Below are 13,310 nucleotides of genomic sequence, written 5' to 3' on the forward strand. Positions count from 1 at the left end.
TCTGAAACTGAAGCTCCAATACTTTGGCCACCTAATGCGAAGACCTGACTCATTGGAAAAGACCCTGATGCTGGGGACAATTGAAGGCAAGAGGAGAAGGGGACAACAGAGGATGAGATGGTTGGATGGCATGACCAACTCAATGGACACGAGTTTGAGCAAGCTCCTGAAGTTGGTGATGGACAGGGAAGCCTGGTGTACTGAAGTCCCTGGGGTTCCAAATAGTCGGACATGACTGAGCGACTGAACTGACTGTCTGACTAATGCCCTCACTGTTTTTATGGCTGAAAAATATTATAATATTATTCCATATTGTTTCTTCAATAGATGGGCACTTGGGTTGTTTCCTTATCTTGATTATCATAAATAATGTAGCAATGAACATGTAGGTATATATATTTATAAAGTCGAAAGTTCTTTTCAAAAATGTCCACAATAAAATTGCTAGATCATATGGAAATTTTTTTAATTTTTTAAAGAAACTCCATTATTTTTTCCATAATGGCTGCACTGATTTACATTCCCATAGTGGTGCACTAGGGTTCCATTTTCTCCACTTCCTTGACAACCTTTTGTTAATTCTTATTTTCATATTTTTTAATTATATATATATAATAAATAATATATATATTCATTCTAATAAGTTTAAGGTGATATCTCATGGGAGTGGTTTTTTAAAAGCTCAAGCTGGAGGACTTTGTATTCATAGGTATTTGTGAGTATGATCAGGGCGTCTGTGTTTGCTAATTGTCTGTTATTAAAATCAGACTCTCACCCTCTCACAGTGACTGAGAGTTAGAGAATGCAGAATCCTTCAATGATTGCATTTCAGAAAGATAACACATGATATTTGAGAAAGACATTTTCATATTGTAGAAGATTTGCATCTCAAAGAGAAAGAGAAAGATTTTATAATTGAAAGTTTTTTTAAATAAATGTTTTAAGGAAAGGGAGTACCTTTTAGGAAGAAACCTGCTGTAAAGTTTAGTCATGGTGAATGATCTTTTTTATATATTGTTGAATTTAGTTTGCTAATATTTTGCTGAGGATTTTTATATCTATATATATCAGGTATATTGACCTGGAATTTTCATTTTTTGCAGGTTTTTTTTTTCTATTTTTAGCATCATAGTAATTGTTGTTGTTCAGTTGCTCAATCATGTCCAACTCTTTGCAACCCCATGGACTGCAGCACGTCCTACCTTTCTCGATCTCCTGGAGTTTGCTCAAACTCATGTACATTGAGTTGGTGATGCCATCCAACTGTCTCATCCTCTGCCATCCCTTTCTCCCCTTGCCTTCATTCTTTCCAGCATCAGAGTCTTTTTCAATGAGTCGGCTCTTTGTATCAGTTGACCAAAATATTGGAGCTTCAGCTTTAGTATCAGTCCTCCCAATGAATATTCAGGACTGATTTCCTTTAGGATTAACTGGTTTGCTCTCTTTGCAGTCCAATGGACTCTCAATAGTCTTCTCCAACACCCCAGTTAGAAGATATGAATTCTTTGGTTCTCAGCCTTTTTTGTGGTCCAACTCTCACATCCATACATGACTACTGGAAAAACCATTGCTTTCACTATATGGAACGTTGTAGGGAAAATGTCTCTGTTTTTAATATATGTTTCAGGTTTGTCATTTCCCTTCTTCCAAGGAGCAGGAGTCTTTTAATTTCATGGCTGCAGTCACATCTGCAGTGATTTTGGAAACCGAAAAAAAAAAAAAAAGTCTTTCACTGTTTCCATTTTTTCCCATCTGTTTGTCATGAAACGGTGGGAGGGGATGTCATGATCTTAGTTTTTTGAATGCTGAGTTATAAGCCTTTTTTTTCACTCTCCTCTTTCACCTTCATCAAAAACCTCTTTAGTTTCTCTCTGCTTTCTACCAAAAGGCTGGTGTCAACTGCATATCTGAAGCTATTGATATTTCTCCCAGCAATTCTGATTCCAGCCTGTGCTTCATCCAGCCAGGTATTTCACATGATATACTCTGATATATCATATATCACATGATATATCTCCTCTTTCATTTAACATTTGTTTATTTGGGTCCACTCTCTTTTCTTCTTGAACAGCCTGGTTAAAGATTTATGAATTTTATCTTTTCAAAAAAAAATCACTCTTGGTTTTATCAATCTTTTTTTTTTCTTTTTGGTCTCTGTTTTATTTATTTATTCTCTGATTGTTATTATTTCCTTCCTTCTGCTGACTTTCAGCTTTGTCCTTTTCCTCATTCCTTTAGGTTAGGTTATTTTTATGATAGTCTTCTTATTTCTTAAGCTAGCTTTGTATCTATAAACTTCCCTGTGTTTTTACCTTCCCCATTTGTCCTTGTGTAATTGATTTCTATTTGCATGCCTTTGTGGATAGAAATATGTTTGATATCAATTCTATCTCTTAATTTTGTTTTATGGCCTAACATATGACCTATCCTGGAGAACATTCAATGTGCACTTGAATAAAATGATGATTCTGCTGTTTCTGTATGGAATGTCCTGTAGATACCTATGAAATCTAACTTTTCTATTGTATCAAACATTTAAAACCACTGTTGTCTTATTGATTTTGTTTGGGTGATTTTCATTTGATATAAGCGGGATATTAACATATTCTACTATTTCTATTTTATTGTCATATTCTCTCTTTATGTTTATTATGATTGCATTATATATTTAAGTGTTGTGTACTGGGTGCATATGTGATAATGAGTGTAATGTCTTCTTTTTATTGATCATTTTATTATTATATGATGTCTTTCTTTGTCTCTTGTATAGAATTTGTTTTAAAATATCTTTGCAAATGATATGACTGATGGGATGCTATAAAAATGTATAAACAGCTTATATAATTCAAAATAAAAACCACAAACAACCTAATTATAACATGGGAAGAAGACTTGAATAAACATTTTCCCAAAGAAGATATATAGATGGTCAACAGGTTCATGAAAAGATGTTCTTCATTGCTAATCATCAGAGAGTTGTAAGTCAAATCCACAGTGAGACATCTCTTGACATCTGTCAGAATAGCTAACATTAAAAAATCTACAAATAACAAATATTAGAGTGGGTGTGAATAAAAGGGAAAATTTGTACACTGTTGTTGGAAATGTCAATTGGTACAGTCACTATGGAAGACAGTATGAAGCTTCCTTAAAATATATATATTGCTGGTAACCTTATGGTCCAGCAAGTCCATTCCTCGGTATATATACAAAGAAAATGAAAACACTAATTCAAGATATACATGCACCACAGTGTACATAGCAAATAGTCAGGATATGAAAACAACCTGTCAAGTAACAGATAAACGGATAAACAGATAAATGTGAAAAGAATGAAAATTCTGCCACTAGCCACAATACAAATGGAAATAGAGGTCATTATGCTTAGTAAAATGTCAGAGAAAAAAGTACTCTGTTATCACTTATTTACAGGATATTAACAAAAGAAACAGATTCACAGATTTAGAGAACAAGTTGTGGTACTAATGAGAAGAAAGGAATTTGCAAGACAGGGGAACAGGATTAAGAAATACAGACAATTATGATAAAATAAACATGCGGCAAAGGTATATTGTATAGCACAGAGAAATATAGCAATTATTTTGTAATAACTTTATAATATTTTAATATATAAAAATATTGGATCATTAAACTAATAAAATATAAATCAACTGTATTTCAATAAGGTGTTCCCTGATGGATCAGTGGTAAAGAATCTGCTTGCCAAGGCAGGACCCATTGATTTGATCCCTGGGTTGGGAAGATCTCCTGGAAAAGAAAATGGCAACCCACTCCAGTATTCTTGCCTGGGAAATCCTTTGGACAGTGGAGCATGGTAGGCTATATTTCAGTAAAAAATAAAGTTCAGTCAAGCTGAGGAAAACAATAAGGCTACCTTTGTCAAGAAATAAATTCAAGTAATTAATTGTTCATATCTTTCCACAGTTTGCTACTGCTAAGTTGCTTCAGTTATGTCTGGCTCTGTGCAACCCCATAGATGGCAGCCTACCAGGCTCCCCCATCCCTGGGATTCTCCAGGCAACAACACTGGAGTGGCTTGCCATTTCCTTCTCCATTCTACCGTTTAATCTCAATTAATTGTCCCAGATTTTTCCCTCTTCCCCTTTATTCCAGATATCATTATTATATTCCAGATATTATATAAATATAAATGCACAGCAGTAACAATTAAACTTTTTTATTGGGTTAAATTTTATCATTTTTTATATATACCATTACACTTTACACTTTATACACTTACACTTTACACTTATTTTTTTCAAATAATTTATATATATAATTTACTTTGAAATTTTTCTTTGATATTAACCTAAACAAAGCAGGCCTATTTTACAACTGAGGACAGACACCATTATATATGAGGTCACATTGTCTCATGCTGTGCAAAGTTACATTGCAATTTTTATCACTAAGGGTTTCAGTTGACTTACCAATCTCATTTTTTAATTTTGTCTCAAAATATTATATTTGTCCTAAACTCACAAAGAGCTGATTCCAGTGGAGCCAGTGAGGCCAGAAAAAGGGGGTTAGAGAATGATGAGTTGTGAAGGTGCAGATCCCCTCCACGTTATTCTCTGGGGAGCTGGCTTCTAAGATCTTTTTGGCAAATGAGTGAGTATTTGAGTGTCTCACAATGCTAATTAGTTATAAAAAGAAACACAGAGGGAAGTCGAACTGCTTGACAGCTGCCCTACACATCAAAGTGTCAATGCCAGTTAACAGATGCCGCTGATCAGCTGCTTTCAACTTGTTTTCATAAGTCTACCAGGAGAATGACAGGGAGTTTATACAATTTGCTTCATGAGTTTAGACTCAAGCAAAACAGTACTTCCTCTAACAATATACATTCAATATTTGTACTTCCTTGGATGTTATAACCTTTGCCAGTGGTTGCTAATTTTCATATGTTTCTGACTACCATTAGTAAAAGCTACAAAATTTTACTGGGCATCTGTTCTGTGCAAGAATCTATAATGAGAATTAAATAGTACAAGTGGATGTAGACAAAATTTTTACTCTTAAAATCTAGAACAAGAAAAACAGTACACAAAAATATAAGGCAGTGTTTACTAAGCACTAAAATAATATTCACAACAGAAAATACTGGCATTATTAAAGCTGGGACTCTAATGGTATACTTCAATTATTTTCCTGTTGATTTATCTCACCATCTTTTCTTCTTTTTTTCATCTTGGTAGGATATTCCAATATACCTCTTAGATCAACAGAGCTGATCCTATTGTTGTTAATTAAAGAAGTTTTACTCTGGCCCTTAAACAGAAAGAGTCAATTTTGAATGAATGTGCCTGATCTGGAAAGTGATTGGGCAGATTGAAAAATTCTTAGAGGTTATGTCAGAAGTCTACTCATTTTAAGAATTTTTAGTCTGTTGGACTGTGAAGAAAGCTGAGCGCCAAAGAATTGATGCTTTTGAACTGTGGTGTTGGAGAAGACTCTTGAGAGTCCCTTGAGCTGCAAGGAGATCCAACCAGTCCATTCTGAAGGAGATCAGCCCTGGGATTTCTTTGGAGGGAATGATGCTGAAGCTGAAACTCCAATACTTTGGCCACCTCATGCGAAGAGTTGACTCATTGGAAAAGACTCTGATGCTGGGAGGGATTGGGGGCAGGAGGAGAAGGGGATGACAGAGGATGAGATGGCTGGATGGCATCACTGACTCAATGGACGTGAATCTGAGTAAACTCTGGGAGTTGGTGATGGACAAGGAGGCCTGGCGTGCTGCGATTCAAGGGGTCGCAAAGAGTCAGACATGACTGAGTGACTGAACTGAACGGAACTGAACTGAATAATGAAAATATCAATATAAAAGCAACATTTTAAATATTTTATTATAGTTAATGAAACTTACCTATATCCATATATCCACTTAATTACTATATAAATTCTGTGAAGTTGTCAAGAATTTATACTGTCTTTTTAGAAATTAGGAAACTGAAACTCTTGATTAAAGTTAAGCCTGAAACTAAGGAGCAGAATTCATGGTGTTCCCACTCAGACCACTGTCATACTATTATACTGTATCTAAAATTCTAAGACCCCAAAGCAAATTTACTGAAGAGTGAATTCTAAGATCTATGGACTTGATGAGACCAACTTTAGGCATAACTGGAAAGTTGAAACAGGCTGTTTTCAACAGCCCTAATCTCTATTCTGCAGCCTCCTTTCCCTTTAGCCCTTTACCTTTCAATTTACTTCTCTAGTCTCAACTGTAGCCTCCGTATTGGTGGAAGGTTGTTATTGCTTCATCTTTCTTGAAAGAGACAAAGGAAGAGATGACATGGATGGCCTATAGAAATTGCCTGATACTAGTACTGTGTATCTGCTGTATCTTTCCACATAATCCTTCTTGTTCAAAGTTAGGAAAGAGACTTTCTGTTACATTATATTAGAATGTTTTTCTTTCAATTGTCTTCTCATTGAATGGTGAGAGCTTAAAGAAAAAGACTGCTTTTATCCTGAGTACCATGCTGGGTACATTGTAAGTTCACAGGAAATATTTTCCAAATGGCAGAATAAATGAAATGAAATATAATATTAGGATGTCTACATATTTAATCACCACAATTTTATGGTCTTCTAAATCAGAATAATATTACATTAATTAAGAAAATTCACATGCATTCTCATTTCTGGAAAAGACCCTTTGGAAACTGCTGTTAAAGGTATAAGAAAAGTAAACAGTCATAGACTTGAAATTACAAAAGAAGTTTTCATCAGTGATACATAATTCTTAAATCAAAGTGTAGGGCAAAGCATTAATCTCTTATCCTGATCATTCTGGAAAGTTCCTGAAACCAATAGAGAAGATGAACTATTACAGTCCAGATGCAGCTGCCTTTTTAGAGCTGTTATTTAAGTTTCCTCAGTATAAAAGTGGGCTTCCCTTGTGGTTCAGCTGGTAAAGAATCTGCCTGCAATGCAAGAGACCTGGGTTTGATTCCTGGGTTGGAAATGTCCCCTGGAGAAGGGAAAGGTTACCCACTCCAGTATTCTGGCCTAGAGAATCCCATGGACTGTATAGACCATGGGGTTACAAAGTGTCAGACACAACTGAGCGACTTTCACTTTCATTTTTCAGTATAATATGGACAACATGAACATATTAAATTATTAATAGACAACTTTATAGGCCAAGTGAGTGAAGTCGCTCAGTCATGTCCGACTCTTTGCGACCCTGTGTACTGAAGCCTACCAGGCTCCTCCGTCCATGGGATTTTCCAGGTAAGAGTACCGGAGTGGGTTGCCATTTCCTTCTCCAGGGGATCTTCCTGACCCAGGGATCGAACCCAGGTCTCTGGCATTATAGGCAGATGCTTTTACCATCTGAGCCACCAGGGAAGTCAGACTTATGGGCCAAAGCCAAGGTGAAAGCAATTGGAAAAGATCAAAGGATATGGTTTGATCAAAACTCACCTAACAACCTTTCAACTTTGCATTATGTCAAGTGGCTTTTAGTTGCAATTATACCAAGTTGAAGAAGTATTCAGACTACCTGGAAGCAGGCAGTGTTATTGGTTCAAGTCCCAGATATATCTAATTTGATTCTATTTATCTGAATGGTGGGACAAATTGTCCTTTTAGCTTTTCCTGAACAGATTCTTCTTCTTCTTCTTTTTTTTTTTTTTTTTTTGAACAGATTCTTTACTGCTGAGCCACGGGGGAAGCCCAAGACTCACACTATATCCAAGAAATTTGAAGTTAATCAACTAGAGCTTACTTCAAATTATGACTAAGTAAATCAATAATAATGAGTAGGCAAATAAAGCTTTTTCTTACTAAATTTGACAAATTTCAGATTTGGGGGAAAAATCCCTTAGGTCTCTAAGATTTGGCTTAGGAATTTGAGAGTCAGAAAACTCTTAGACCACAGAAAAGAAAATGTCTAAAATTTTATGTTTATATTTTGCATTAAAACATTTCTTTAAACTGTCCTGATTGACTTCACAACAGCCTTCTGAAATAAGACATGCATTATCATCCTAATTTTCTACCTGAGCAAAACTAATCTCATAGGCATATGTTTCAGCCATCTTTAGTAGGAGAAACCATCTAAAAGCCAATAAAGGAGTAGGTGTTTATTTCTTGGGCCCAGAGAAATAATAAAAAATGAGAACAGTAGTTATATTTAGGGGCACAGATCAGAGGAGCCTTGAGATAGGATGTTTAATGGAGTTATCGGATGAGGTTTTAGGAAGCATGCAAAATATTCATGGATTTATAGCAACATGTAAAACTCCATTAATCAAGGTTTGATCCATAAAACAGAACTACTGGGAACTAAATATGCATATGTATATACATGTGTGCCCGATTAGTTGCTCAGTTGTGTCCGGCTTTTTGTGACCCCATGGACTGCAGCCTGCCAGGCTCCTCTGTCCATGGGTATTTTGGGCAAGAATACTGGAGTGAGTAGATATTCCCTTCTACAGGAGATCTTCCCCACCCAGGGATCGAACTCAGGTCATCTGCATTGGCAGGTGGGTTCTTAACCATCTCAGCCATCAGTGTGTGTGTATGTGTGTGTGTGTGTGTGTGTGAGAGAGAGAGAGAGAAATTGAACATTTTGATTGACCATATTCAATTCTGAGAACCAATGCAAAGCATTTTTTTTTTCAATTGAACCTGAAATAATCAGGGGACACAGAAAGGGATGATAGCTAGAGATGGAGAAGAAGTTAAGGACAAATTGGTAACCATGAGGTTTAAGTGAAACCCACAGGAATGGAGTGTTTATCTCACTGCATCAAAATCTCAAACTTCAGTGATGTGAATGACCTTACAAAAACTGGTCAGCTTTGTCATGGAGCAAAACATGTGATTCATAAGATGAAAAAAACTATAAAGGAACCAGTGGAAACCAAAGGAGCGGTAAGGCAGGTTATTGTCCCACCCACACAAACAGGATGAACTCACCCATCCATAAGTGAAAGTGCATATGAGTTCCAGGAAGTCTTACACTGAATTTTCAAGCATAAAATTATAGCTTTATTTTTTATTTTCTAAATCTCAAAGTATTGCTCAAAGTCCATGTGATTTCAGAACTTCACAGGGAAGGTGATAGCTTGAAAAGGTATTTCCAGGTGAGCTATACTGAATGGATAAAAATCCACTCTCCTAACATCAGGGGTGTGTGTGTATGACATTGTGTGCTTGTGTGTTAAATGTATACAAAATTTTATAAAGAAGGCATCTAATTGATAAATATTAAAAGCTGATAAAAATATTAAGGAAAATAGTTTTCTTTTTATTAATTAGTAGATTTAAGTGCAGTGATGAAAATTTGATTATGTATAAGGTTTTAAGAATCTAGCTGTATTTATCAGATTCATACTTTTAAATTCAATAATGAAGACTTCAATAACATTGTGGAGATCATGACTTCAAAGAAATGTGGACATTGCCAAATTATAAGGAGATAAAAATAGTGAAAATCACAAAATAATGAGGAAAAAAATACAATAAATATAGCAGAGGCTGGAATTTCATCTAAGCCCAGTTAAATAATGATTAAATAAGAGCATTGTTAATATGCAAGCTTCTAATGTTTTCCCATTAAGACAAATTACTGGTTTTTTTTTTTTTTGATAGAATACTTTACCAGATCAAGAGTTTTCCCCTGTTTACTAAAAAATATATTCATAAAATAATTCTGAATTTTATAAAAATGTGATCTACATGTTGAATTGATACATTTTTCTTTAGCATTTATTTGATCTATTATTACATGCTTTTTTTCTGGATATTTTAAAAACTACACAAATTATTTAAGATAGATAGGACTATTGAGAGTTTCTATTTCTTCTTGATTCTATTAAGGCATTTTTTTAAAAAGGTGTCTGTTTGCATAAGTCTTCAAAGTTTGTGGCAAAATATTGTCTTGTTATCTTTAAACTTTTTGCTATATCTAAAATTTTGCAATATTTTACTTTGTAAATTTTGTTTTTCTGTTTTACCTCATTAATTTAACCCTAGATTTATATATACTATAAATTGTGTAAAAATCAAGTTTTGGCTTTCTTGAACCTCTGTTTTCTATTGTTTGTATTATTATATTTTGGTTTCTATTATCAATTGTTTTATACATTTAATCTCCTCTTCTCTACCACTTTTACTGGCTATTAGTTGTTGTCAATTGTTCCTTAGTTGTTATATTTAGTTTTCTTTAATACTGGAGAAGCAAATGACAACCCACTCCAGTATTCTTGCCTGGAGAATCCCATGGACAAAGGAGCCTGGTAGGGTACAGACCACAGGGTCATAAAGAGTCGGACACGACTGAGCAACTTCACTTCTTTTACTTTAACACTAATATCAGAATATAAGGCTGAATGTCAAACACAATAAAGATTTTGATTTCACCCAAAAAATTATGTAGTGTATTTGACTTTTAGATTTTTTAAGAATTTTAAATTTTTATTATCCTTTATTTTGTACTCAAGATTGATTTCAAACTTAAAAAACAAATGAGACTTTTACATTACAGGTTTGGTATTGTTTCTTTGTTCTGTACTATGATTCAAGAACACTAATTATTCCTTGATTTTTTTGGTCCTTCCAGAGTAATTCAATGTATCTTTGTATACATATCTTCATAATTCTGCTTTGAATAGATTATAAATTATGCATCTATGTATTCACACTTTTAATCAATTCTAGAATATTTGGAATAATGGTCTCTATAAATAGTGTCCCTTGTTGTCTATTGCTTTCCCCTGAGGATTCAATTAGAATTATTTGAGTCTCTTCATTCCATTTTCTATATCCTTTATATTTTTAATTAAATTATGAAAATATAATAACATATTTACAAGAGACTTGGAAAATATAGAACAAGGTTACATATCGTTCAGTTCAGTTCAGTCGCTCAGTTGTGTCTGACTCTTTGCGACCCCATGAATCACAGCACGCCAGGCCACCCTGTCCATCATCATCTCCTGGAGTTCACTCAGACTCACGTCCATCGAGTCCGTGATGCCATCCAGCCATCTCATCCTCGGTCGTCCCCTTCTCCCCCTGCCCCCAATCTCTCCCAGCATCACAGTCTTTTCCAATGAGTCAACTCTTCGCATGAGGTGGCCAAAGTACTAGAGCTTCAGCTTTAGCATCATTCCTTCCAAAGAAATCCAAGGGTTGATCTCCTTCAGAATGGACTGGTTGGATCTCCTTGCAGTCCAAGGGACTCTCAAGAGTCTTCTCCAACACCACAGTTCAAAAGCATCAATTCTTCGGCGCTCAGCCTTCTTCACAGTCCAACTCTCACAGCCATACATGACCACAGGAAAAACCATAGCCTTGACTAGGCGGACCTTAGTCGGCAAAGCAATGTCTCTGCTTTTGAATATGCTATTTATGTTGGTCATAACTTTTCTTCCAAGGAGTAAGCTTCTTTTAATTTCATGGCTGCAGTCACCATCTGCAGTGATTTTGGAGCCCCCCAAAATAAAGTCTGACACTGTTTCCACTGTTTCCCCATCTATTTCCCATGAAGTGATGGGACTGGATGCCATGATCTTCATTTTCTGAATGTTGAGCTTTAAGCCAACTTTTTCACTCTCCTCTTTCACTTTCATCAAGAGGCTTTTTAGCTCCTCTTCACTTTCTGCCATAAGGGTGGTGTCATCTGCATATCTGAGGTTATTGATATTTCTCCTGGCAATCTTGATTCCAGCTTGTGTTTCTTCCAGTCCAGCGTTTCTCATGATGTACCCTGCATAGAAGTTAAATAAGCAGGGTGACAATATACAGACTTGATGTACTCCTTTTCCTATTTGGAACCAGTCTGTTGTCCCATGTCCAGTTCTAACTGTTGCTTCCTGACCTGCATACAGATTTCTCAAGTGGCAGGTCAGGTGGTCTGGTATTCCCATCTCTTTCAGAATTTTCCACAGTTTATTGTGATCCACACAGTCAAAGGCTTTGGCATAGTCAATAAAGCAAAAATAGATGTTTTTCTGGAACTCTCTTGCTTTTTCCATGATTCAGCAGATGTTGGCAATTTGATCTCTGGTTCCTCATACTTCCACTATATATTGCAATTATTTTTTTAAGTAGATAAATTAAGTTTTTTTTATTTTTTTCTCCATTTAGCATGTTTCAATATCAAACTCTCAACAGTTAACAGAATGAATATACAAAGATTTAGAAGTGTACAGTAGATCTGACAAACACTATTAACCAATTCAATATAATTAAAATTTATAGAATTTTTCACACAACAATAGGATACAAATTCTATTCAAGTTCCCATAGACTATAAACTAGGAGACACTGGTACATATCCAAGGACATAAGATCAGATGTGAAAATTTAATGCTCTGAAAGTGTTAAAGTCATACAGATTCTGTTCTCTTATCACTGTGGAAGTATGTTAGAGATTAATATCAAAAGACATTGAAAATAACCCACATATTTTCAAGAGCAATGTGACATATACCAAGAGAGACCTTTGACTTAGCCATTGAAATCTTCAATAAAGTTATAATAGAGGAATGAAAAAACACAGAGGGTGATTGTAGAGAAGAAAACATTTAAATGAGAAATGAATATCAAAATAATAAATTAATATCAAAGATACTTTAAAAATTCTGTGCATTTGGAGGTTAAATGTCCACTTTTAAATGATGTGTGTATCTAAGAAGCCAGAACCAACAAATAGAAAGTATTTGTAAGAGAGTAAAAATGAAAAGAATATTTAGCAGAATTCTTGCAGGCAGTTGAAGTTGCTCTATACAATTAAATATAATGTGGATTCTTGAATAAGGTATGAAAATAAATAATGGACTCTAACATAAAATTGTATAAAATTTGAACAACATCTGTAATTTAGTTAATAATATTGTATTGCATATTAATTCCCTTTTTCTTTACAGCATTTCTTTATATTCTCAGAACTGGATTAGAATTTCAATTCTCATTAAAAAAAATTAAGATCACTAAGATAATAAATTTTCTAGACTTTCACCAGTAATACTAGATGCCAAAATACATGTGTGTGTTAGTCGCTCAGTCATGTCAGTTGTGACTCATGGACTCATCTGTCCATGGAATTCTCTAGGCAAGAATACTGGAGTGGGTTGCCATTTCCTTCTCCAGACAAAATACATGGAATTATATCAAAATTTTGAGTGAATATAAATTAGAAATCTAGCATTCCATTTCCATTCATACTAAGTCAAACAAGAGGAATCAAAATATCATAACTTTTTAACTGGGCAAAAGTTCCTGGTTTTATATATATATATATATATATATATATATATATATATATA

The sequence above is a fragment of the Oryx dammah genome, unplaced genomic scaffold (genome assembly GCF_014754425.2).
Source record: "Oryx dammah isolate SB20612 unplaced genomic scaffold, SCBI_Odam_1.1 HiC_scaffold_22, whole genome shotgun sequence".
Classification (NCBI taxonomy): Eukaryota; Metazoa; Chordata; class Mammalia; order Artiodactyla; family Bovidae; genus Oryx; species Oryx dammah.